This window comes from Notechis scutatus, chromosome 2 (assembly GCF_049901735.1).
Source record: "Notechis scutatus isolate UNSWTSFEM ecotype Mainland chromosome 2, rNotScu1.2, whole genome shotgun sequence".
NCBI classification, from domain to species: Eukaryota; Metazoa; Chordata; class Lepidosauria; order Squamata; family Elapidae; genus Notechis; species Notechis scutatus.
In genome coordinates, this window is record NC_142010.1 from 250832535 (window position 1) to 250856604 (window position 24070).

General features: G+C 42.5%; 1 protein-coding gene across 6 annotated transcripts in view; it reads right to left on the reverse strand.

The window, feature by feature from the left end:
- The window catches only part of ZNF532 (zinc finger protein 532), an 88893-nt gene extending 65442 nt beyond the window's left edge, over positions 1 to 23451 (reverse strand). For 2 of the 6 annotated variants that reach the window (XM_026666371.2, XM_087958562.1), the window contains exon 1: positions 22309 to 22441. The gene's annotated coding sequence lies outside the window, so the exon portion shown is untranslated. Of the gene's footprint in view, positions 1 to 18128; positions 18344 to 18542; positions 18684 to 22308; positions 23208 to 23317 lie in introns of those variants that run through there. The other 4 variants (XM_087958561.1, XM_026666370.2, XM_026666369.2 and 1 more) reach the window with 4 other exon arrangements.
- Between the last annotated feature and the right edge of the window lie 619 nt (positions 23452 to 24070).

Here is a 24070-nt window from a genome sequence, read left to right on the forward strand (position 1 = left end):
GTCACAATTTTGGGGAAAAAATAGGCTTTAACAAGTGGGAGACTGCTGAACCGCAGTTGTAACATCCTACAATTGTTAATTGATAATGTCCTTGCTACCTATCTCATACATAACCTGCATTTGAATCACCAACCTGTCTTCTCTTTCCCTTCCCCACAGTTCCTCCCAATGTAAAATCTGTCTCACCGCTCTGTCAGGCTGATGAAGGGAGCTGCAGCTACAAATGTGTCCGCCTTTTAATAAAACGTGTTACCCAGAAAAAGAACCCAGACAGTGGGATTCATAAAGCATATGTTACTGCAAAGACTGTCGGGGATACAAAATTCAGATTCATGTTGCTTTATAGCATTATTATAAATGTCGACGTTGGGCTTGTCAGCTGGGAAACTGGTAGCTGAGGTTTAAACCCGAGTGCCACACAAAGGGATGAGCTCCCGTCCTTGCCCCAGCTCCTGCCAACTTAACAGTTCTAAAGCATGCAAATGCAAGTAGACAAATAGGTACCACTTTGGTGGGAAGCTAACAGCGCTCCGTGATGTCATGCTGGCCACATCTCTGCGGAAATATCTTCAGGCAGCAGTGGTTCAGTGGCTTTGAAACCGAGATGAGCAATGCCCCCTCTAGCAGGCAAAGAGTAGCAGAGTAAAATCCACAGGGGCTCCTTTACCTTTACTTATATATACCGTATTTGCCGGCGTATAAGACGACTGGGCGTATAAGACGACCCCCAACATTTCCACTCAAAATATAGAGTTTGTTATATACTCGCCGTATAAGACTACCCCCTCTTCCACACACCTTCCACTTTTGCACTTTTTTTTTTTTTGACGCACTTTTCTGCTTTGGACAATTTTGAAATGAGCTAATCCAATTTTGAACCAAGAATATGCAAATAGCTATGGAATTTAGAAATGAGTTTTAAAAATATTTTTCATTGCTTACCATTAAGCGTAAAATATGTTGTAAATAAAATGAGAACACAGGAAACGTTCTCTTCTCAATACAGCTGATCTCTCTCTCTCTCTCTCTCTCTCTCTCTCACACACACACACACCAAAAACCGGACACTGAAAAGGCTGCCAAGGAACAGTATATTCAATGCCTTCTCTTTAATCAAGAAACAAGGAATTCCTTAGAATCTTTTTTTTTCCCCAAGTGGCCCTCTTAAAAAAAAAAAATGGAGGTAACACTTTCATTCAAAAAGTCTTCCAGTATCTGGAGTCGCTCAGACATATTGAAGTGAGGCAGGAGAGTAAGTGAAATTTGAAATGATCCAGCTACCGTTTTCTTCCCCCCGCCCGAAGGCCATTATCTCCACGTCAAAACGAACGAGGGGAGGCAAAGAAGCCAAACACGCTAAAAGGATCTCTTTATTTTCCTACACAAGCTCACACCTACTTTTCCGCATTCAAAGGACAACCTCTCCTCACCACCACCACACACACACACACACACCCCAATACCCGCAAACAATGTTCTGGGCATTAATCACCATTGCTACATTAACCTGGTAAATTTATACCCTGCCTCCCCCAGTGTTGCTTTGACGGCAGGATTTCACACAGCGGGCGCTCGCTCGCTCTCTTCTCCGCTCTCCCACCGTTCGCACATGTTGGAAGCACCGTAAAACCTGATAACCCACCGGGGCTCCCCATCCTTAACCTACAGCCGCCCGCATGCAAAACCTGCGTGCAAAAAAAAAAAAAGAAAAAGAAAAGTACGCCGCACGTGAGGATCTTGAATCCTCTCCTCCCCACACCGCTAAGGAAGGAAGAGGGGGAAAGGTTGCGCAGCGCGTGGCGAGTGACACCCGCCACACACACACACACACACACACACACACCGCTCCCCCAGCCTCCCTCCCGGCTGCAACTCAAGCTCGAAGTGGGAGTCGGAGTCCTCCCGGCGTATAAGACGACCCCCCACTTGGAGGCATGTTTTCAGGGCAAAAAGTCGTCTTATACGCCGGCAAATACGGTAACCATTTCCCAAGTTTCATTTTTAACTTGAAAGAAAGGGATGCTAATGAACACATACTAATGATATATCTAGCACTGTCATGGAACTAAAAATTAGGGTCTGGCAGCTCAGGCCGCCTAATATACTTAATAATAGATGCTATTCTATCTTAATAAGTTGTAAGATCCTGCAATGCAGTACAAATGCACCAATGTTTGGTTATTCTCATGTAATGTGTTCAACTAGGGATCTTGACAGGAGAGTACTGTACATGTCATAACACTACATGAAATGCTACCAAATTGGAATTGTTTTATTTGTAAAAGATTAGAAAATATGCAACTGGACAGGCAGTTGAAATCACATAACACACTAAACCAGAATGAAGTTTATTTGGTTTTGGTTTAGAATACTGTTTGTATTCAGTCACTGTAGCTTATTTGAAAAATCATAGATAAAATAAATTATGACTTAAGCAAGGGTATAAACCAAGCTTCAGAAATGTCTATGGCATACTGCTTAACAAGAAAACAAGAAAAATGCAAAGAAAATAGTGAACACGGTATATGATAAAATCAAAATTAAGCAGAAGAGTTATTGGGAGCTTTGATTTCAGCATTCAAAATATACCTTGGGGAAAATCTTCCTCCAGTTAAAATCATCATTGTGATTTTTCTCCAAAGTAAAACAGTGCAGATGAATATAAGCATCTGCAAATAATATTTGTCTTTTCTTTAAAAACTAAGTAATCGAATTGTAATAATTTTATTGATATGTTTGTGCTATTTAGATTATTATTTTTAAAAGTGAAACTAACAGAACAGCAAAGTTTGTGAAGGAAAAGTCAGATCTAATGGCCTAAACTGCACTTTCCAATTCTGTATTTAAAAAAAACATTTAAAAGCAAAATCAAGTTTCAAATAGCATGTGTACAGATGAATTTTTTCTTTACTAAAATACCTAAGAAACTGTATTAAAATATCCTTAATTATATTTTTAAAAAAATCATCAGTGTTAATTTTTCAGTCATTGCAATTTCCCTTATTTTTAAATGTGACTGATCCAAAGAAAATATGTACTTTAGTTTTCAGTGCTCTTCAATGGAAAATCTGGAATTATAGAAATTAATTTAATTATATACTAATGCAACCTAATATGAAAACATTAACTGTTTTAAAAGAAATATTGAATTAACCAAAAGCAGATTTTTTTTAAAAAAAAATACATTTTGTTTATTCACGTTCAGAAAAATTTGCAACATCAGTAACTAGCTTGAAATTGCTTTAATTTTCGTGGGAGCTGAATTAATCAACTATGATCTAGTAACATGGAAAGATATATGTGAAGGATGCTTTACATTTATAAATCAATACTAAGCAGGAGATTGGATTTGATGCCCTAAATATTCTGTTCCAACTCTAGGGATTTGATGATCATTTGCAACCTTTTAATGTATTGTTTTCCATAGCATATTGAGGCAATATACACCATCAGTTTTCTGAACAGCAGGATACACTTCCTGTAAATGTGGTTCATAATTACTTTCATATCAGCTAATACATCATACCTTAACTAGATGTCTAAGGCTGCCTTTGCAGTACAAATCTTAAGCAATAACTGTGAGGTTTAAGTTTGGACACTAGAATCATAATATTGGAAGAAGTCACCCTTCTGCTCAGGGAGACATTCAAATGAAAGCATCTGTGACAGATGGCTGTCCAGCTCCTGCTTAAATACAATGTCCCCATAGAAAGAAGCCCATCAACTCCCTCAACAATTAGTTCCACTGTCAACCTGCTCTTCTCATTTCCGGAAGTTTTTCTTAACATTTAGCTGACTGAAACTCATCCTCTAGCTAGGGGTTTCACAATGTTGGGGATTTTAAGATGTGTGGACTTCAAGTCCCAGTGTTCCCCATGGCTAGCTGGGGAATTGTGGGAATTGAAGTTCACACATCTTAAAAGTTGCCAACAATTGGAATAACCTGCTCTAACTGAATCTGTTTCTTGAACTATAGAATAGAATGGTTTTTCCAAAAAAAAGTAAATATGGTTTTCTTTTATGCAACACTCCTAGAGGTTCTTGAAAAGTGATTTGCAAGCCTGCTTCCCAGTCTTTCTTCAAACCCATTTCCCCCCGTTTCTCCCTGATCATCTTCACCGTTCTTCTCTATCTGTTCCAGTTTCTCTGAATCTTTCTTAAAATGTGAGGATCTATCAAATCTTAGTATACTTCTTGAGGTAGATTTTGACCAACACAGAACAGTGGGGTATTATTACTTCCAATGGCTGTGCCTCCTTCAAAATAAAGGTAGTCCTTGACTTATAACCATTCATTTAACAACTATTCACTTACAACTGGTTCTTGCACTTATGGCCGCTGCAGCACCCTCACAGTTATGCGATAAAAATTCAGGCATTTGACAACTGCCATGTATTTAAAATTGCAGCGTCCTGGGGTCTTGTGATCACCATTGGTAAATCTCCAACTAAGTAAATAGGGGTGGCAGATTGACTTAACTACCATGATTCACTTAATGACCACAGCTTAAAAAGGGTACAACTCACTTAACGATCACATTACTTAGCAAGAGGAAGTTCTGATCCCAAATGTGGTCATAAGTCAAGGACTATTTCTATTTTCCAAATTCCTTGAGATACTAAGGTCAGGCATACCTCCTGCCTGTTCTGACCCAAACCCTTTTCCAATAAGACAAACAATAGCCAAAGGGAACAGAAACCTTTTAATGAGTCTTACGAATCCCCAGTTAAAAGGCTGCTGCAAACTAATTAACCTTGATAAGCACAAGCCTCGTCAAAACTGTGCGAGGCTGCCAAGAATCACAGATGAGAAATATTTCACAGCACAAGAGTCTTCAAATACTAACTAAAATACTGCAAAGTCCAGGAGGCTGGAGTTTCAAAACGTTTTTGCTTCCTACAAAGAACGTCTGATTCACAGCTGGCTTTTATCTTCTTGAAGGAGGGACCATTACCTTGCAGCCTTATTCCCGAGTCGCCTGTGCTGCTGCAGCTGTTCTTTCCTACGAGCAGCTCTGCGTGCACTTGTCACAGGCTCCTCGGGAACCTCCTCATCACTGCTGCCAGCCCCCACAATCTCTGAAGGTAGCAGTCCACTCCCTAATGGTCCTGGCCCCTCATCTGAGTCCTCGCTCTCCTCAGCCGTCCGTACCTGCTGCCGGCTGACCACAACACTGCCTTGGTTTCTGCTTCAGGATATTCAGCACGTTCTAAGAATTAGAGTTCCAATATACCAAGAAATTGAAGATGGCTGGACATAAGGAATGAAGTGGTTCTAAGCCCTAGAGTTTCCTGGATGTGCAACAGTGATGTCAAAACAATACTTAAATCCACCTTTTTGAAATGTTATCTCATTTCTTCAGGTGGTTGAACTTCCTAACTGGGTTATGGATCTAATCAAAACAAGTCAGGATTTATTGATATGATAGCAGAGACATGATAGCAGTGATCCAAAATCTAAGAGACTGCCACAAAGAACAGGGGGTCAAGCTATTCTCCAAAGCATCTGAAGGAAGGACAAGAAGCAATGGGTGGAAATGAATCAAGGAGCGAAGCAACCTAGAACTACGGAGAAATTTCCTGATAGTTAGAACAATTAATCAGTGGAATGACTTGCCTCCAGAAATTGTGCGTGGCCCAACACTGGAGGTTCTTATGAAGAGATTGGATAGCCATTTGTCTGAAATTGATAGGTCTCCTGCTTGAGCAGGGGGTTGGACTAGAAGACCTCCAAGGTCCCTTCCAACTCTGTTATTATAGTATTATAACCATACTTTTTCAGCCCTTGCAGAAGGGACTGTCAAATGACAGAAGCAGCATTCTTGCCATTTGGATCCAGGCCATACTCCTTTTGTATAACCATCAAAACATTGCAAGCATGTACGAAAGGAGCGGAGCTCATATAACAATGATATAATGATGCTTTTGTCGTTTTGATAAATGCATTGGACCCTGTAAATGTTTCAAAAAGCTGCAAATGTAGCATAAGCTGAGTTTTTCTCACTGTGACGGATTTGTATGCTTAGTTCATTCTCCCTAATCCTAATAAAGTTGTTATGTTTCTACATCCATAATTTTGATATAGGATTATGGGAGTTCTGTCAATTTGGAACATCTAGAAGTGCTGGTTTGGAGAAGCTGAGCATTCCCACGTTTGTACATTTCTTCCTCTCTATCCTTGGTCTCCATGGAGATGAGGCAGCTCATAAGGCAGGGGTGTCAAACTCGATTTCATTAAGGGTCGCATCAGGGTTGTGTTGACCTTGGGAGGCAGGGGAGCAGGGGAGGCGTGGCCAGATTGATGTCACTCGTTTTGGGGGCGTCTGTGGTACGAGCACTCTGCCAGCGAAAATGGGCTCCTGAGCTCTGTTTTCAGCGGGGACGGCCCCCTGCAACCCTCTGCAGTTTGGGAGCTCCATTTTCACTGGTAGAAGCATTGTGGGCCAGTCCTTTGCTGTTTCCAGGGTGGCTCCGCAGGCCAGATCTAAGCACCCCTTGGGCCAGATCCACATGCATCCCTCCCAGGTTCCATTTTGAGCTGCGATGGCCTCCTGCCACCCTCTGCCAGTGAAAATGGAGCTCACCCCAAGCTCCGTTTTCACTGGGAGGGGGCGGCAGGAGGCCATTGCAGCTCAAAATGAAGCTCTGGAGCCACCACAGGCTCCCCCGACATGAGTGACGTCAAGCTGGCCATGCCCACCCTGGCCACGTTCACCCCGCTCCCGAGGTCAAACACAACCCTTGATGCGGCCCTCAATGAAATTGAGTTTGACACCCCTGGTCCAGGTCATTTGCACCAGATTAGGGAAAATGGTTAGGAGGATTTTTTGGTCTTCATTTTGTAAGTCACTTCAAAAGCTATTCTATTAGCTATTCTACTAATCAAATAACTGACAAATGTAATTCATTGCTTATTGATTGATCTATTTCACTTCAAATGCAGATGTTACTGAGTCCATGAAGAGCTAAGGGATGTGATTTGTATGTGTGTGTGTGTGTGTGTGTGTGTGTGTTGGCAAAGACCAATCTTGAATTTGAGAGATTATTTACCCACATCTTATTTACCTTCAGCCCAACAAATGAAGCAGGATTGATTCACTTTGCTTTCTGACTTCAAATCAACCCAATGAATAGTTTCGGGGTGGGTGGGGGGTGGGGAATAAAATATCAAGAACCCCCATCATAACAGCAACAGTATTACTGACCAAAGCATAAACCAGCAGAAGTTGAAACTAAACAAATTCATATTTAATGAAGGAGATAAAAGCAAATCTAACCAGCATTTCCCCCTTTCCTCTTCAATGTCTTCTCTCCAGTTGCTGGAGCTTATAAAACATTTACTCAAGTGTTGTGATTAGGTAAGTCAGTTCCCCAATAAGCCCTGTAGGCAAAGTTGTTAAAGACTGAGGCAAGGAGTCTTAAAAGGGGCTGTGTCTTATTCAGTCAAAATAACTAGGAGTTTTCAACAGATAGTCCTCAACTTACAAACATTTGTTTAGTGACCATTTGAAGCTACAATGGAAGTGACTTATGGCTGTTTTTCACACTTATGACCATTGCAGTATCCCCATGGTCATGTGATTTGAATGCTTGGCAACTGGAACTGGCTCACACGGTTGCAGGGGCCTGAGGTCATGTGATCACCTTTTGCAACCTTCTGGCAAGCAAAGTCAATCGGCAAGCCAGATTCACTTAACAGCCATATTATTAACATTAACTTAACGAGAGCCATGATTCACTTAACAACTGTGGCAAGAAAATTCATAAAATAGGGTAAAATTCACATAACAAATGTCTTACTTAGGAACAGAAATTTTGGGCTCCATTGTGGTCATAAGTCAAGGACTATCTGTATTGGGAGGGCAGAACTTAAGCCAAATTCGCATAACAACCATGCTAGTAACTTACAGTAACAACTGCAGTGATTCACCTAACTGTGAAAAGAATGGTCATAAAATGGAACAAAACTCACTTAACGTCTTGCTAGCAACAGAAATCATGGCATGAATTGTGGTTCTAAGTCAAGGACTACCTGTAGAGACTCCACATTTGACTATTGGTACTTATACATGAAGGGGAGTGATGGCTCAGTGGTTAAAACACTGAGCTTGTCAGCTAGAAACAGACTGAGAGACTTACCTGACAGACTGAGCTCGAGACCCAAGGTCCGTGCAACGGAGTGAGCTCCCGTCCTTGCCCCAACTAGCAGCTCAAAAGCATGCAACTGCAAGTAGATTAATAGGTACCACTTCGGTGGAAAGGTAACAACGTTCTGTGCACCTTTGGCGTATCGACGTGGTATGCAGCTAAGGAGTAGGCTGGCTTGGTTGATCAACAGTGAGATACTGATGGAGTGGTCAGAGCAGCGCTTGCATTTTCTGCGTCGCATGAGAAAAGTACATCTTCCTTCCCCTGTCCTTATCACTTTCTATAGAGCAGGGGTCCCCAACCACCGGGCCGCGGACCGGTACCGGGCCGTGGAGCACTCTCTACCGGGCCGCAAAGAATTTTTTTTTTAAAAAAATGGCGGCTTTCTTCACCTTCGGTGAATGCTGCTGGGATCGGGGATCAAGGACACAAATGAAAGAAGGGGAGGGAGGAAGCAACCGAAGCCTGTCCTTCTCTCTGGATCAGCTCTCTCAGTCGCTCTCTCGCTCCTCCACCAGCCCAGGAAGAAACTGCTTCAAAGAAGCGGGGGGGGCTTTTCCTGTCGCCGCAGCGCCTCCGAAGCGCCCGTTTCTCCCCCCCCCGCGCCCGCCGCTGCTGCTGGGTTCAACCCAGTGCTCCGTTCTGCCTGCCTGCCTGCCTTCGTTAATGGTTGAATCGGAACAGCTTCGGCTGAGTAAAAGAGGCGAATAGTTATTATTCTCAGCCGAAGCTGCTCCCAAACAACCAGAAACTAAGGCAGGCAGGCAGAACGGGACACTGTGGATTGAAGCGCGCGCGCGGGCGGGCGGAGTGGGGGTGGGGGTGAAACGGGCGCTTCGGAATAGCTGCGGCGACAGGAAAAGCCCCCCCCTCCTTCTCTTCTCCCCCCCCCCCCGGTCCTTGCAAAAATTTTCTGCTTGAAACCGGTCCCTGGTACAAAAAAGGTTGGGGACCACTGCTATAGAGGGACGATCGAGAGCACCCTGTCATATGGCATTACTATCTGGTTTGGAAGCATCACTGCTTCAGACAGAAAGGTGGTGCAGAGAGTGGTGAGGACGGCAGAAAAGATTATTGGCAGTTCACTCCTTTCTATCCAGGACATAGCATATAAGCATTGTTTGAGCAGGGTCCAGAGTATTGTCTGGGACACTACACATCCTCTTCACTATCTGTTTTCTCTGTTACCTTCGGAGAGGCTCTGCGGTATCCGAAGCAGAGCATCCAGATTTGGTTATAGTTTTGTTCCATGCAGAATCAACTTTCTGAACTCTCAAGCTTGCTCTTTCTGCTATGTATACAAGATGGACAATGATTAATATTTATATGTATTTATATGTTAGGGTGTAGGCATACACATATGTATGTATATAGGATATTGTTGTGGTTTGCCGGCAGCAGGTGCAGACGGCTGAGGTCTCTGACAGTGAGGACTTGGACAAGGGGCCTGTGTGTGATGCAAGGATGGGGCCAGGGCTATCGGACAGTGGGGTGCTGCCTTCGGAGGTTGTGGAGTCTGGCAGCAGTGACGAAGAGGATCCCGGGGAGCCTGTGCTCAGTGTGCATGTGCGCAGGGCTGCTTGAAGGAAAGAGCAGCTGAAGCAGCACAGGCGACTCAGGAGTAAGGCTGGAAGGTGATGGTCCCTCCCATAAGGGATAAAAGCCAGCCTTTGGGGTTGGCTTCTTTGCAGGAAGCAAAGAAGTTCTTTATGCTCAGAGTTCTCATCCTCCGGTTTGTTTTTGGAAACTTGTGGCTTGGAATATTTATCTGCAATTAGTCTTTTGTTCTTGGCAGTCTTTTGCAACCTTGAAAGGGCTTGCTCTTATCTGGGACAATTATTTTTGAATGACTTTTGGCTGTGAATGAACAGAATTCACAGCACTGCATTAAAAAGGTTTGCTTTATACATACTTTGTGTTTGTTTGATTTGAATAAGGCTTGGGTCAAAACAGATACATATGTATAGGATAGAATATGTGTGTTTTGAGAGCAGGCAACAGTATTTCATCTTTTAATGTGTGCCAGTGTGCCCGCAGTAAATATGACAATGAAGGTTATCTCATGCTGGCTACATGACCATGGAAAATGTCTTCGGACAATGCTGGCTCCCTCATCCAAAAAATGGAGATGAGCACTGTCCCCTAGAGTCAGACATTACTGGACAGGGAAACTTTTACCTTTTTACTCATATACCAAGCTGCACAACCAATATTAATAATAATAACAACAGATAATCAGAGTTGGAAGGGACCTTGTAGGTCATCTAGTCCAACCCTCTGCCCAAGCAGGAGACCCTGCACCATTTCTGACAAATGGCAGTCCAATCTCTTCTTGAAAGTCTCAAGTGATGGCGCTCCCACAACTTCTCAGGGCAAGCTGTTCCATTGATTGATTGTTCTCACTGTCAGAAAGTTTCTCCTTATTTCCAGGTTGAATCTCTCCTTGTTCAGTTTCCATCCATTATTCCTTGTCTGGCCTACAGGTGCTTTAGAAAATAACTTACCCCTTCCTCTCTGTGGCAGCCCCTCAAATATTGGAAGACCGCTATCATGTCTCCCCTGGTCTTTCTCTTTACTAGACTAGCCAAGCCTAGTTCCTGCAACCGTTTGTTGTATGTTTTAGCCTCCAGTCCCCTAATCATCCTGGTTGCTCTTCTCTGTACTTCTCTGTATCTTTTTTATAATGTGGTGACCAAAACTGGAGGCAGTACTCTAGGTGTGGTCTTACTAAGTCTTTATAGAGTGATATTAGTACTTCCCTTGATCTTGACTGTATCCCTCTGTTAATACAACTTAGGATTGCATTAGCTTTTTTGGCTGCTGCTGCACACTGCTGGCTTATATTTAGCTGGTTGTCCACTAAGACTCCAAGTTCCCTCTCACAGTTATTGCTATTGAGCCTGATTTCACCCAGTCTATATGTGTACTTTTGGTTTTTCTTGCCTAAGTGTAGGACTTTACTTTTCTCTATATTGAATTTCATTTTATTAGATATGGCCCAGTGTTCTAGTCTGTCAAGATCCATCTGGATCTTGAGCCTATCTTCCTGCCAGCTTAGTATCATCTGCAAATTTGGTAAGTTCCCCTTCTATTCCCTCATCTAAATAGTTAATGAAGATACTGAAGAGTACTGGGCCTAAGATGGAACATTGTGGCACCCCACTGCTTACTTCCCTCCATGTAGACTTAGACCCATTAAGGACTACTCGTTGAGTATGGTTTGCTAGCCAGTTGCGAATCCATCTAGTGGTGGTGCTATCTATTCTACTTTTTTCTAGCTTACTAAGAAGTAAGTTGTGGTCTACTTTATCGAATGCTAAATTAAACTATATTAAATTAGACCGTAAGTTGTTTAACCTTGTCTTGCTAAGGTACTACTAAGCCATATACCATGGTTTATAAGTATATTGGCCAGATTCACACACTATGTTAAGCAAAAACCAAACTAATCACAATATTATGTATTACATCTGATTAATATTTGGCTTCGTCTCCTTTTTCTGCTGTATTTATCTCCAGTCTATGTAGCTATGGTCTCCTTCCTCATTTGTTTGTTCCTTCGCATCATACCTTTCGGCATCCTATTTCCAACTGTTTCAGGGAAAACCAGTTGTTTTTCCCTGCCCATAGCAACAGTGTTGATCACTGACTATCCTTTGCATTTCTAAAAATAAAATGCAGGCATTTAATGCATCTATAAATAATGGTTTCTCGATGCAATTCCCATTGATTGGAATGCTTTCCCCCTAGAAATAGCATGCACAATTTTGCTATTAAACTAGACACAGACTGGAAATGATTTTATTCTGTTCAGCATTTTATGATGAGGCAGTAGATAAATGAATAAGTGACACCCCCTCCCCAAATAAAGCATGCTTTCACTGGGGTTAGGGTTGGGAAAAATAAATTCACCACTTACGTTTAATGATTATATCTTAATCTTTATATTAAATTTTGCAGGCCTGCAACTACCTGCTGCAAATATGAACAGACAGAACAGGAAGAAAAGCCCAGAGTGAATTTTGACAATGCTTCCACTTTCCTTTCACAAACCTAACTAGGTTCTTTTAAAACAAAAACAATGTTCCTCCTCTCAGTTGCTTGTAACCCCCACAGGGGTGCTTACCTACCTCCTGAGGTGCACACGTTTTTACTCTATTTTATCTGTTGAGCTTAACTGTATTGTTTAATTCTGTACGCTGCTTGGAAAGGCACTGCAAGAGAGGCAGCGATATAAATATTTTGTGTAAACAAAATAAATTCACAAAATTAAATATAGCTTAGCTCAATTTTGAGACGGTCATTCTAGTTCTTCTATAATCTCCTTATGTGTTGTAAGAAACCTAGAGGACAACCAGCAGGGGAAGGATGTCCTACATCCTCCAGGATGCCCATAATACTCACTGAGATTTCCACAATGCTAACCTCACTGGCCACTGTATTGTAGAGGAGGAGTTCCCAACCCCCAGAACCGATAGCGGTCTGTGGCCTGTTAGCGGTGGACGAGTGAGTAAACAAAACCACCCCCTTCCCCCAGTAACCCTAACCCTAACCTCAACCCTGTATTACTACAGCAATTGGCTGATAAGCTGTATGGAAATTCTGATACCAATCCTAAGCATATCAAAGCTGTCAACAGAAATATTACTTATTAAAAAAAAATCCTGTTATGTGTTTAAATGCAACCCTATCATCCCTTTTAACCACGAGCTGAAGAAAGCCACAATCATCCTAGGTCCCCTAAATATCCTAACTCAGTTGTGATAAACAGCTGGATATAGACAGAAATAAAATACAAACATGATGGAGAAATGAAGGGTTATATCATAGCAGCAGCCATAGGTTGGGTGCCTTGATAAGCTGAGAAGTGAGCAGCCAGGGTTATTTATCAGTGATTATTAACAAGGCCACTCAAATACATCTTCAATATTCAGAGCCATTAAAAAAAAGATGTGATGAAATGTCTCAGCAGATGGCAGTGCCATAAGACTTTCTCCTGGTTTGGAAGGTAAGCAGAATTGGATTGGGTGTATCTGAATGGAAGAACACTGGGCATACCTACCCAGGTACGCAAGAGCAACTGGGAAAACACTTCTGTCCTCTTGCCAAGATAATTACAGGGTCCTCTTGTCACTTTATAATAGAATCTTAGATAAAGGGCAGGTCAACTCAATAGAAAAGTATTTTTATGGCTGCAAAAATGAAAACATCTGCCAGGGTGGAGTCATATCACTAATTCTACTTTTATCTTTTTAGTTTTATTTTATTTTTGATATGCTAATTTGTGAATACAATAATTCAATCTGAGTTGAGATTAGGTACCAGGTTTGTCCTAAGAGTAGGCTTGCTTAGGAGCTGGCAGGCTATAATATTAACAAAATTTGGGGTTAGATGCTAGTATAGCACTCTTACTGTGGTTTAGCACAGGGGTCCCCAACCGCCGGTCCACGGACCGGTACCGGTCCGCGGAACAAGTCTTACCGGGCCGCTGGTTGCTGGGCGCCGCCATCTTTTTGGTAAAAAGTGCTTCCGGTGAGCTTTTCCGGGTAGAAAGCTCACCGAAGCACTTTTTCATCAAAAAGATGGCGGCGCAGCGCTCGGTGAGCTTTTCCGGTAGAAAGCCATTTCTACCCGAAAAGGCTCACCGAAGCGCTGGCGCCGCCATCTTTTGACGAAAAAGTGCTTCCGGTGAGGTCACCGGAAGCACTTTTTCGTCACAAAAAGATGGCGGCACCCAGTTGATGCCGGTGCCGGGCCGCGGCGCCCAGCTGATGCCGGTACCGGGCCGCGGCGTCAAAAAGGTTGGGGATCACTGGTTTAGCAAGAACAGAGGATCTCCACTGAATGCAACCCTCAATAGAAAACCAAGATTTATCTCCTGTTTGGATAGTAAGATCTGGGAGATGTTGCTCTGAAGAAACATAAAGCAGATATGAACTATACCCATCTCCAGATTCTAGATGTGCTGGGCCTCAAACCACACCCCCAGTTTCTATGCTGGGTCTCAAACCATGTCCCCACTTTTTAAACATATTTTCCATATTAATTAAGAACAGTATTTCTATTAACAGTATTTCTATTAACTTGATATCAATAATAACCCTAGACTTCCAAGCAACTGAATTGCCAATCTTTCTAACTTCTAAGAAAGTCACTGTTACAAGAAAAATGTGCTGTATTTTAGTTTCAACTGCTAATATAATAAGACTTGCATAATGCCAATCTTCTGAGATTCAGTGAAACACTAAAATTAAGGAATAATAAGTAGCTCTGAGAATCTGGTACCTAAACAAATGCATACAAAGTGGGCAGGGAAAGGAAAAAAGTAAGATCATAAATAAATGATTTATACCATCAAAATCATATAGTTCTATACTACTGCTTTGGATTTTGTCCTTGTTTAACTCTTCCACTTGACCTACTTATTTTGCATTAATACATATTTGGGGATTTTTCTCTCCTATGGAAACAGTAATCTATGATAAGAGAGCAACAAATGTTTTGTACAATCAAGTTATTGCCTCTTATATCATACAGGCAGGCATTCTTGGACCAGCTGTTCAAAGTCCTGAACGGAAATTGCAGATATTTTTTTTTTTGGCCTTTAAAAATATACTGAAACTCATCTTGGCAGAATACAAGTGATTTTCCATTGCTTTTTTTTAGGACGTTTTCTCGACTTTCCGGTCTAACTACAGTCCTGAATCTCCCTGTTGGTTCCCCTTCCAAGTACTAGCCAAGGCTGAGCTGTTTAGATTTCTAGATCAGTCCGTGTCAAGTAGATGTTATCTCTTAGTTCAGCATTTTGCCCATTTGCTAAACTTAGTTTTTGGCATAGAGTCCTTTACATCTCTCCTTTCTAGCTTAGTCAGCCACACCTTGAAAGTCAGGGAATGTTCTGGAATGGCCTGCAATGCTGTAGGAGAAGACACTAGTGGACAGAATTTGGAAGTGTACTTAATATCAGGTTGAGTGCTGTGAAATGCTTTAGATCTGTAGTTAAGAAGACAAGACAAACCAAGAAACATTCTGTTGTGGTTTCCTTTTGGTTTATTTCCTCTGCTAAAGCAAAACAGAGCAATTGCCATAGACAATGTTTCGTATAAGAAGGCAAATCCTTTTAACTCTCACCTCCCCCCTCAAAATCCTGAAATATATAAAGACGTAGGCCTTATAATTTTGATGAATACATTCAAACCTGCTAAGACAAAGAAACATCCATATCAATCTTCTACCTTCGATCAATGTATTCAGTGAAAAGAAAGAAAAATTATTTCATTTCAGAAAAAGACATAAAACCTGCCTAAATTGGGCCTGCAGGCCAGATTCTCCCCATGCTGTCATTAAATTATTGTCCCTTGCTCAGAATCAGCTACTGGGAGAAGGCAAAAGGCCAGTCCTTAGACATTAATCTGCATTTTCTGCTTAAAAGAATGGCCTACATGGCTGCAAAAAAAAAACCCTCCCCTAAATCTCTTCTCTACAATGTTTGTATAATTTCAATAGAAACAGCCAAAGAAACATAAACGGTATCTGTTCAGTTTTCTATGATAGGAAAGAATTCCCAGCATAATATTTGAATAAAAGGGGAGGAAAAAAACCTTTGCAGCAAGAAAGATCAAATGAAGGCAACATGCAAACAACCCAAGCATGTATGGTGCAATACTACTTCCAAACCTAAGCTGTCTGAAGGATATTGTCACAAGACAAAGCACTGTTACTCACAATTTTGCAAAAGCCTTCAATATATATATGGATTGGAGCTGAGCCTTAGAAAAAGCCTCAGTGCAGAACAGCCATCTATTTCCCCCCCACCATGTAACAGGGGCTTGTGGTTTCTAAGACAGAGACATCCACAGTTAAAGACAGAGCTATTGTATATTGGTATTATTAAACACTAGCACAAAGATGGTATCACAGCACCCTGGGCTCCTTCATGCAAGCTATTCAATGCCCTGTCAGAATGGAGAAGCACAGTAAATTAAAACACCAGACCAAATATTTTTCAGGCTTAACAGATCACATGCAATTTTTCAATACACTACAATTTATTCCTTAAATACCTTATGTCATCTGCTGCACAATCAGGAAATAAAGAGGTTCCTTAATGCTTGTGTCACCCTCTAAAGTAGCGAGTCCTGCCTGTCATCAGCCTCCATGGAACTTGCCCAATCAAAAGACTCCCAGGGCTTTTAAGATTGTCTACTTTATTCCGCTTGAATACAACAGACACCCTAAATATTAAACTCCATCAGAACACATTTTTCTTTCCTTCAACTCTTTATCCTGTAACCTTAGTTATTATTTTCCAGGACTGTACATTCACAATGCCAATTGTCAGCCACGACAGGGTGGATTGCTGTAACTTCACAATGCACATAAAATTCCAGGGTTACTGATAATTTCCTGTTTTAGGAAGTCACTGTTTCTAGCAAAATAGCCACCAATGCAAACAAAAATAAAAGTCCTCCTGTACCTTCTTTAAGAGCCTTTGTTCTTCCCTTTGCCATTTCATTACTGCTTCATCTTACTTCCCCACTCCCTTTCCCTGGAGCTTCCAGCTTCAGCATAAGATGCAAAATGTCTGCTCTTTATCTAGGTATACATTTCTCTCTCTCTCTCTTTTTTTTTAGAGAAGGAAAACGAATTATTATCCAAAATCTAAGGCTGTGAAGCTTTGAGTCAGGAGGAGACATTGCTTACCAGCTGATGCACTGCCCATCCGGTTCCTATTTGAATGTCATTAATGTGAGAGTATTGCAATTTAGCCTACTAGTAAGCCACTGGAGTTCTGCAAACCTTTTGAAACAGATCCCCTCGTCTGGATTGCTAAAACGTTCGGCGCAAGATTATTTAATTACCAAAATTCACAGAATGGCAGGAAGATGTATATATGCTAATTTGGATAAAATGTATAGTCTGTCTTAAAACTGTCTTTGACTTCCAGATCAAAGCAAGGTTATCTCATTTGAGCCAACAAAAGAGAGAGAGAGAGAGAGAAAGAAAAGGGATAAGAAGTCATCGTGTTGATATGATGGAGGAAAAAGATGTTAAAAGTTTAATGATCAAGTAATTCAAAACAGGTCCCTGTCACATGGACCCCAATTTATGACTATCATATCGGGCCCTCTTCTTTTACGATTTAACAGTAACAAGGAAATGTCTTCCGGTAAGGTGTACCAAACAAAGACTGATTATGATTAAGTCTTTTTAAAACAACAGTTCTAATCCTAGGTCACCTGAAATCAGTTTAACAGCATTTCCTCTCTTAATTCAGACTACGGGGTTATTTTCTAGTGTGTCTCGGTATGGAATCACACATTGTGTTCAGGCTTTGTTACCATGTTATGCCCATGCTCAGATTGTTACACCCTTAACAAGCACCACAGCTCACCTTGTGTACTTTGCCTTGTTGACAATTTTTAAAATGCCAATGATGCCGATGAAGGTTGCACAAGCACAGTAAACCTGAAAGAGTTAAAGGCAGCCCTAATCAATAGGCCTGAAAGCAAAACAAGAGCATGCCTCTTAAAGCTTATTTTGCAAACGCTTTCATGCGCAATTTTACAACAAAGCTGTTTTTTTGGCCTTTTGCACAGATAGATATACGCACAGATTTTTCCCCCCAGAAAAGAAATCCACAATACAACTAGAGTTAAAAAGAGAAAGGGAGAGAGACAGAGAAGAGAGCAAAGTAGCAATCCTGATGCATAAAAGGGAAATGCAAACCAACCCATTTTTATTTTGCTGTTTAAAAACAAAACAAATACCAAGATATCAGTGTCCCACTTAGCAAAGGAAACAATTTTCTTTCTTTCTTCTTAATAAGGGTGATAAACTTCGGCTATGGTCCACTCTTTTATAGCATTACCATTATTATCATTATTTTCTAAAGGCATGAACCAACCAAAGTTATCAGCCATTGCAAATAGGCACATAACATACACAGAAACCTTTATGACTGTTATATTAGTCACATACCAGAGCTGTGTGTCTAAAGTGTGCATTCACATATTGTTAGGGGACGGTATCTGTTCTGCAAGATCCTCTGCTTTTGGTGCCATGAAGGGAGGGCGGGAGGAAGCCATCTCAATAACTGCATTGTGTTCAGGAGCTGAACTGCCTCAAACCAGTTTCAGCCGGTTCTGGTCACCCTACGTAGAAAGCTATGGCAACCCTCGCTGAGTTGCCAACAAATCCTGAAAACCAGAGTGGTTCGGTTGTTTTCTTCTCTGGTGTGAAGATAATTTTGGTCTGGTTTCTCCCCCCCACCCAGCCCACCCCCCTGCAATTTCAATCACAGCCCCTTACATTGGGAGAGAAAGAGAGAGAAACAGATAGAGAGACAGAAACATTTGACATTTTAGCTTTTTCCCTTTACAGTCGACAACTTACCTCCAAAACCTGGCTGAAAAGCTGTGTATTTCTTGAAGCTAACAAAGAGAGACCGCAGTTGTTGGTTGGTGTTTTTTTTTTTAATGCTCACAGGATCTCCTTTGCTGCATGAAGGATATTCGGCCACAAGAGCAAGCAAACCCCCCCACTTCCACTTCTGTTCCCCAAGAGAGGGAGATGCTTCTGTTGAGTGACATACTTTCCTATGCGCTCTCAACGTTGGGGCATTTACAAGCAGGATTTCCATGTTCTCAGACCCCACATCTGTAGAACATTTGGAATGGTTGTAAAATAGTCATTGCTCTTCACAAAGGGCTTATGGCCAACCTTGTCTATCCACTTGGACTAGTAACTTACACATATCATAGCAATAGTTGTTACAACTACAAGGCCTTCAATTCACCTATGCAAGACCCCTTCCTCACAGGATCCCCACCCTGCCATGCAGAAGTTTCATGACCCTCATTGAGGTTCATCTCTACTCTTATAACATTGGATAGGTGTCAGCAAATGTTGTTTTTCTGCAACTTGAAGCAAGGTGCCATGAGAAGTTGACTCATCCTTCTGCAATACTAAAATACTGATGCTCTTAAGACACCATTTCCCAAGTTGGTGTTTTCTATTTGTGTTGAAACAGCAGCTTTCAAAATCCCCAGTCCTCATCATAATTCCTTTCTTGTGGAAGGAATTCCTTATCTCTGTCCTCCATCTTTTAACTTACTCATATTTTCATTCAGAGATCTTCCTTCTTTCCTTCTTCTCCTTACCAAAATGATTTCCAAATCCAACAACAATAGTAGTGATATTCTTTAATTTCCATAGACTAAAACCTCCTATTTCCATAATTCAAAACCTCCTCAGTGGCAGATTCTAAACTAGAAAAGAGTCTTCTGTTTGTCTCCTCCAAAAATTACGGATTACACATAATCATTCTGGGCAACTTTCCAGTCATTTACTGGTTGTTATGGGAATTTTGGACCAGTGGATATTGAAAAATATAGCTCCCGGCTTCTCTCACCACTAATCATACTGATGGGGCTGTTGTTTATTGTACTTTAACATCTGAAAAGCCAGAGTTTCCCAATCCCTGACAATCATCACCATTCAAACAAGAACAGAAGCCGCCATTTTGATAAAACTGCCTGTTACCATCCAGTAGTTTCTGTCATCATTACACAAATGCACCCTATAAGAATTTAAGTATAAATTACCATAAACTCTTACCCTTCACTTCATAGTCATATTATAATGGCAGGACTGATTTGCTGGCTGCCTCTATAAGAAGGATGCCAATGCAACTTCTAGTGGTTGACTTCAGCAGTACATCAATCAAATATATAGCATTCCACCTCACATGGCGGTCCACCAAATGCATTTAGGAAGCCCACAAATAGGACCTCAAGGGACCCCTCCTTTCCTATTGTGTGTCTCAGCTCGTATAGCATTCTGGTCTGCACATCTCAGGAGAGATATTATGGAACTGAAGATGATACAAAAAAGGACAGTCAAGATGACCGGGGCCTTGAAGACAAGATAGAACGATTGGTGAAGTTTGATTGAGAAAAAAGAAATGCAAAGATTATAATTAAGTTTTAAAAAATTATATATGATAAAGAAAGACTAAACTGGGGAGTTTTCCATCTCCCACAATACTAGAACTAGATAATTATTAGATTTAAAAGTAATAAAAGGAAACATTTATTATGTAGCATGTAATCAACTTATGAAGTAACTACTGCAAGATATGATGCTGGCCATTATTTTATGTGTTTCAAATGGAGATTAGATAAGACTTTTAACCGACAGTTCAGTCAATGTCCTCTGGCTCTGATGAATGGGCAAACTACAACTTTTAAGTATTAGGTCCAGAGCAGCAACATTTATGGGAGAGGAGGGCTCCACTGATGATCTATCTCTTCTTAGATACATTTGATAAACTACTACAGCAAATGGAATGATGGCTAGAGGACCTGATCTACAGGCTATTCTCACATTCTTAAATATAATACAGAGTTCTGTTTCACAAGGAAGCCCAGATTCACTTCATGCTAATCTCTTCCTGACTCTACATTTGGTTTCAACCAACTCTTTCACAAGTAGGTTCAGCTGCAGAATGGGCATCAACCAAAGAACAATTTTGCAACGATTTCACCAAACAACTGTGACATCAGACATACATTTCTCCATTATATTATCTCTACTATTATCACTTTTTCAACAAGGTGCACCCTTTTATGTACCACTGTCCTTCTGTTCCCTTGCAAATATCCCCACCTCACAATTATATAGACACTGTTCTGCTGAATAGCCATAACCAATGATTGGATATAGATTAGTGGAAGCATCCAGTTTGACAAGCAAAAGGACCAGTTTCAGCCTCTCCTGTTACATGATGGCAAAGACCATTGTTGTAAAAACTGGGAGATCATTGACGATCAGAACAGATAAAGTTTCCTGAACTTGTGTCCTCCATGGGAACTGAAATTGGAGGACATTAGTTTGAAGCCATCCGTTTAAGAGCCTGAGAGCATACTGAAAACCTAGATGGACTGGAATAATGCAATTGTTTGAATATTTGCAAATATTCAGCTGCTGCTTGCAGAGCAATTTGTCCATGTTGGTGGTAATAATGAATAGAAAACACACCGGACTTAGAGTTATGCCAAATAGGTGGCTCCCACATTATTGTTACATCCCTATTACAGCTATCAGCATGGAAATGCCATCTTGTCATTGGCACTTGCATTCACCATCTCTGCATCGTACAGCCATTACCACTTGGAAATGAGGTTCTGGCAGCACCCACTTACTACATTGTTATCTCATATTCCTACGCAAGGGCTCAAGTCTACAGTTTCCCTTCAATAACTCAAACAGGCAGTGACAAATAAGGATTGTCTCAAACTCTTCTACCTTAAGTGGATTTCAATCTCAATCATTCCGTGTAGAGAGTGAGACTCTATCCACCCAAAAATGTTAATTTCAGAATGCAGATGATTCAAAGACACATGTCTAGAATCTTTATTACTTCTGTTTCCAGTCCTGTGGTTAAGAATATCTGGAAATAAAAAGTTGATCAAGTAGCTAAAATGAGGAAGAAAAGCATCTCTATATATAGATACAAGTACCAACAATGCAACATTCACCAAGCAACTAATAAATGGGCCAAGAACACCCAATTCCCTATGGTATCTCTGTTCATGCTTTGTCATTGGCGGTGGGGGTAACCTGACACCTTCTAGAAGTCTTGTGAATATAATAAATATGTTTGGTTGGGCCTAAAACAATGTAAAGACGATGTGACCTCTTCCGTGTGGTCTTCCATATCTGATTTGGGCCTAACTGCCTTAGCTCCAAAACGTACTTCAACATCAGTATATATGTTTTAAATAAACAAATAAAAGCTTATTTGGTTGACAAAGCATTCCTGTTTTACAGGGCAGATGGCCAGAAATAATGGAAGTTAAGGTGTAGCTATCTAGATTTAAACATAGGGGGAAACTTCTTTCATGATCACCTCTAGAATCGACCTATTCTAGAGTATGTGGGTTCTCCATTTTGGGGGGAAATGTTTAAGAATAATCTAGAAAGGCTGCTCTGGTAACCATTCGCCTTCCCTGCATGTTGAGAAAAGCCTTTAACCGGATGACATCTGCAGCCCCCTCCAACTCCACGTTGCCTGATCCTCTCTTCCTACCTTCATGTCTTCCCAAGAAGGCTGAGAGGGCCGGCAAAAAAAAAAAAACAAAAGGCTACCCAGCGTTACCTGAGAGAAATCCTCAGTGAATTTATTGGAGCCTCCGGCAAATGGGCCCAGGCTTGGCTGATGCTCTTGGGGAGGGCAGGATGAGGGCCTGAAACAGTCCCTCCATGGACACCCTTTGCCAGCAATGCCTTAAGCTCCCGGTGGCCCTGCTGGGCTTTGCAGAAACAGACAAAACAAAAAACAAAAAAACAAGGCTGCTGCTTTCTTTGCCGGGAAGAAGGGAAGCGGGGCTGTCCGGTCTGCAGAGCAGAGCGCCTCTCTGCCAGGCGCCGCCGACCGAGGCCTTGCTCAAGTCAACCCATTTCTGCAGCTACGAACCAGCTCTTTTTACGGCTTCCAGGCGGGCCCGTTCAAAAAGAAAGAAACCCCTCAAGCCAAACGCTCCAGCAGTCCCGGGCCTCCCCCGAGCTCCAGCGAGCCCAGGGTCGCCAGTCCTCCGCCCGAGAAGCCGCCTCTGAAAAACTGGCACTGCGCCTCCGCCCGCGTCTCCGGCCTATAAATCTTCGGCGCCTTTGCAACCGGGCTGCTTAATTTTTTTCTCTCTCCCGGCCGGCGAGAGCACCAACGGGCCTGGCCTAGCCCTTTTTCCACGCTTCTTCCCGGTCCTTTTATTTTATTTTTTTCCCCCTCCTGCGAAGGCCGCTGGAGTTTCGAGTCTGAAGCTTGCGGGCCCGGAGCGAGCGGCGACCGCGGCGGCGGCGGCAGCGGCTCCTCCTCGTTGTTGCTTTGCGGGGCTCAGCGACGAGCCATAGCCGGGAATGGAATCTGGTTTGAGAAGATGTGTGCCTCTCTCTCTCCCCCCCCCCCCCCCACCCCAAACACTACCCAGCCCTGTGTGTAGGCTCTGCAGCAGCTATAGGCCCCGGCAAGGGTGGACGGAGGCGAGGAGAAAGAGACGAGAGATGGGCATGGTGGGTGTATCACTGCGGTGAGAGCCCGAGAGAGAGCCTGACCCCCGCTTCCCCAACCCTTCGCATGCAACCTCTTCATCACCCCCATGCAAACAGACCTGCTGCTGGTGGTAGCTTTTGGGCAAGAGGCCAGGGTGCTGCCACGCGGGGAGGGGCCGGTCCTGCCAGGGTGCTTTTCAGACAGACATGTTTAAAGGGTTTCCTCCACCCCGCCAAAGGCGCCTTGCAGCCAGAGGCCTGGCTTTCCCCCCCCCCCTCTTTTTTCCCCTTTTTTAAAGATGGTTGCACATAAAGGCAGGCAAGGCAGACGCAGGGAGAGCGAGCCTTTTGCAAGGACGAGGAGGGAGGGGGGGAAAGGTGGGGGCGGTGGGGGCTGCCTCTCTGGCTTGGGAAGAAGAAGAGGAATGGATGGGCTTGGGGGGGGTTAGGGGGCTGGTGAAGCTCTCTCCCCTGTGGATTCAATTTAAAACTTGCCATTGGAGTGTGAAGAAGAAATGGTGGAGGAGGAAGAAGGGAGGAAGGGGAGGGAAAGATTTCCCCCCCCCCTCCAAAACGACCATTATTAGTGGTTCTTCTGAAGCTCCCCTTCCTTCCCCTCCCCGTCACTTGATAAATCAGGGATTCCCTCTTGTGCAGAAGGCAGAGAGAAAAAAGGAGTTGTTGTTTTTTAAAAGGCATTCAACATCTCCCCCCCACTTTCCTCAATCTCCGGCATGTTTTAATTACCGGTGGGGAAGAAAGGAGCAGCTTGGGGTGGGGGGAGATCTGCAATCGCTCCTCGCTGCAGGGGTGGAAGGGAAGAGCTGATCCTTTTTGTTGTTGTTGTTCCCCCTAATTACAAAAAGAATCGA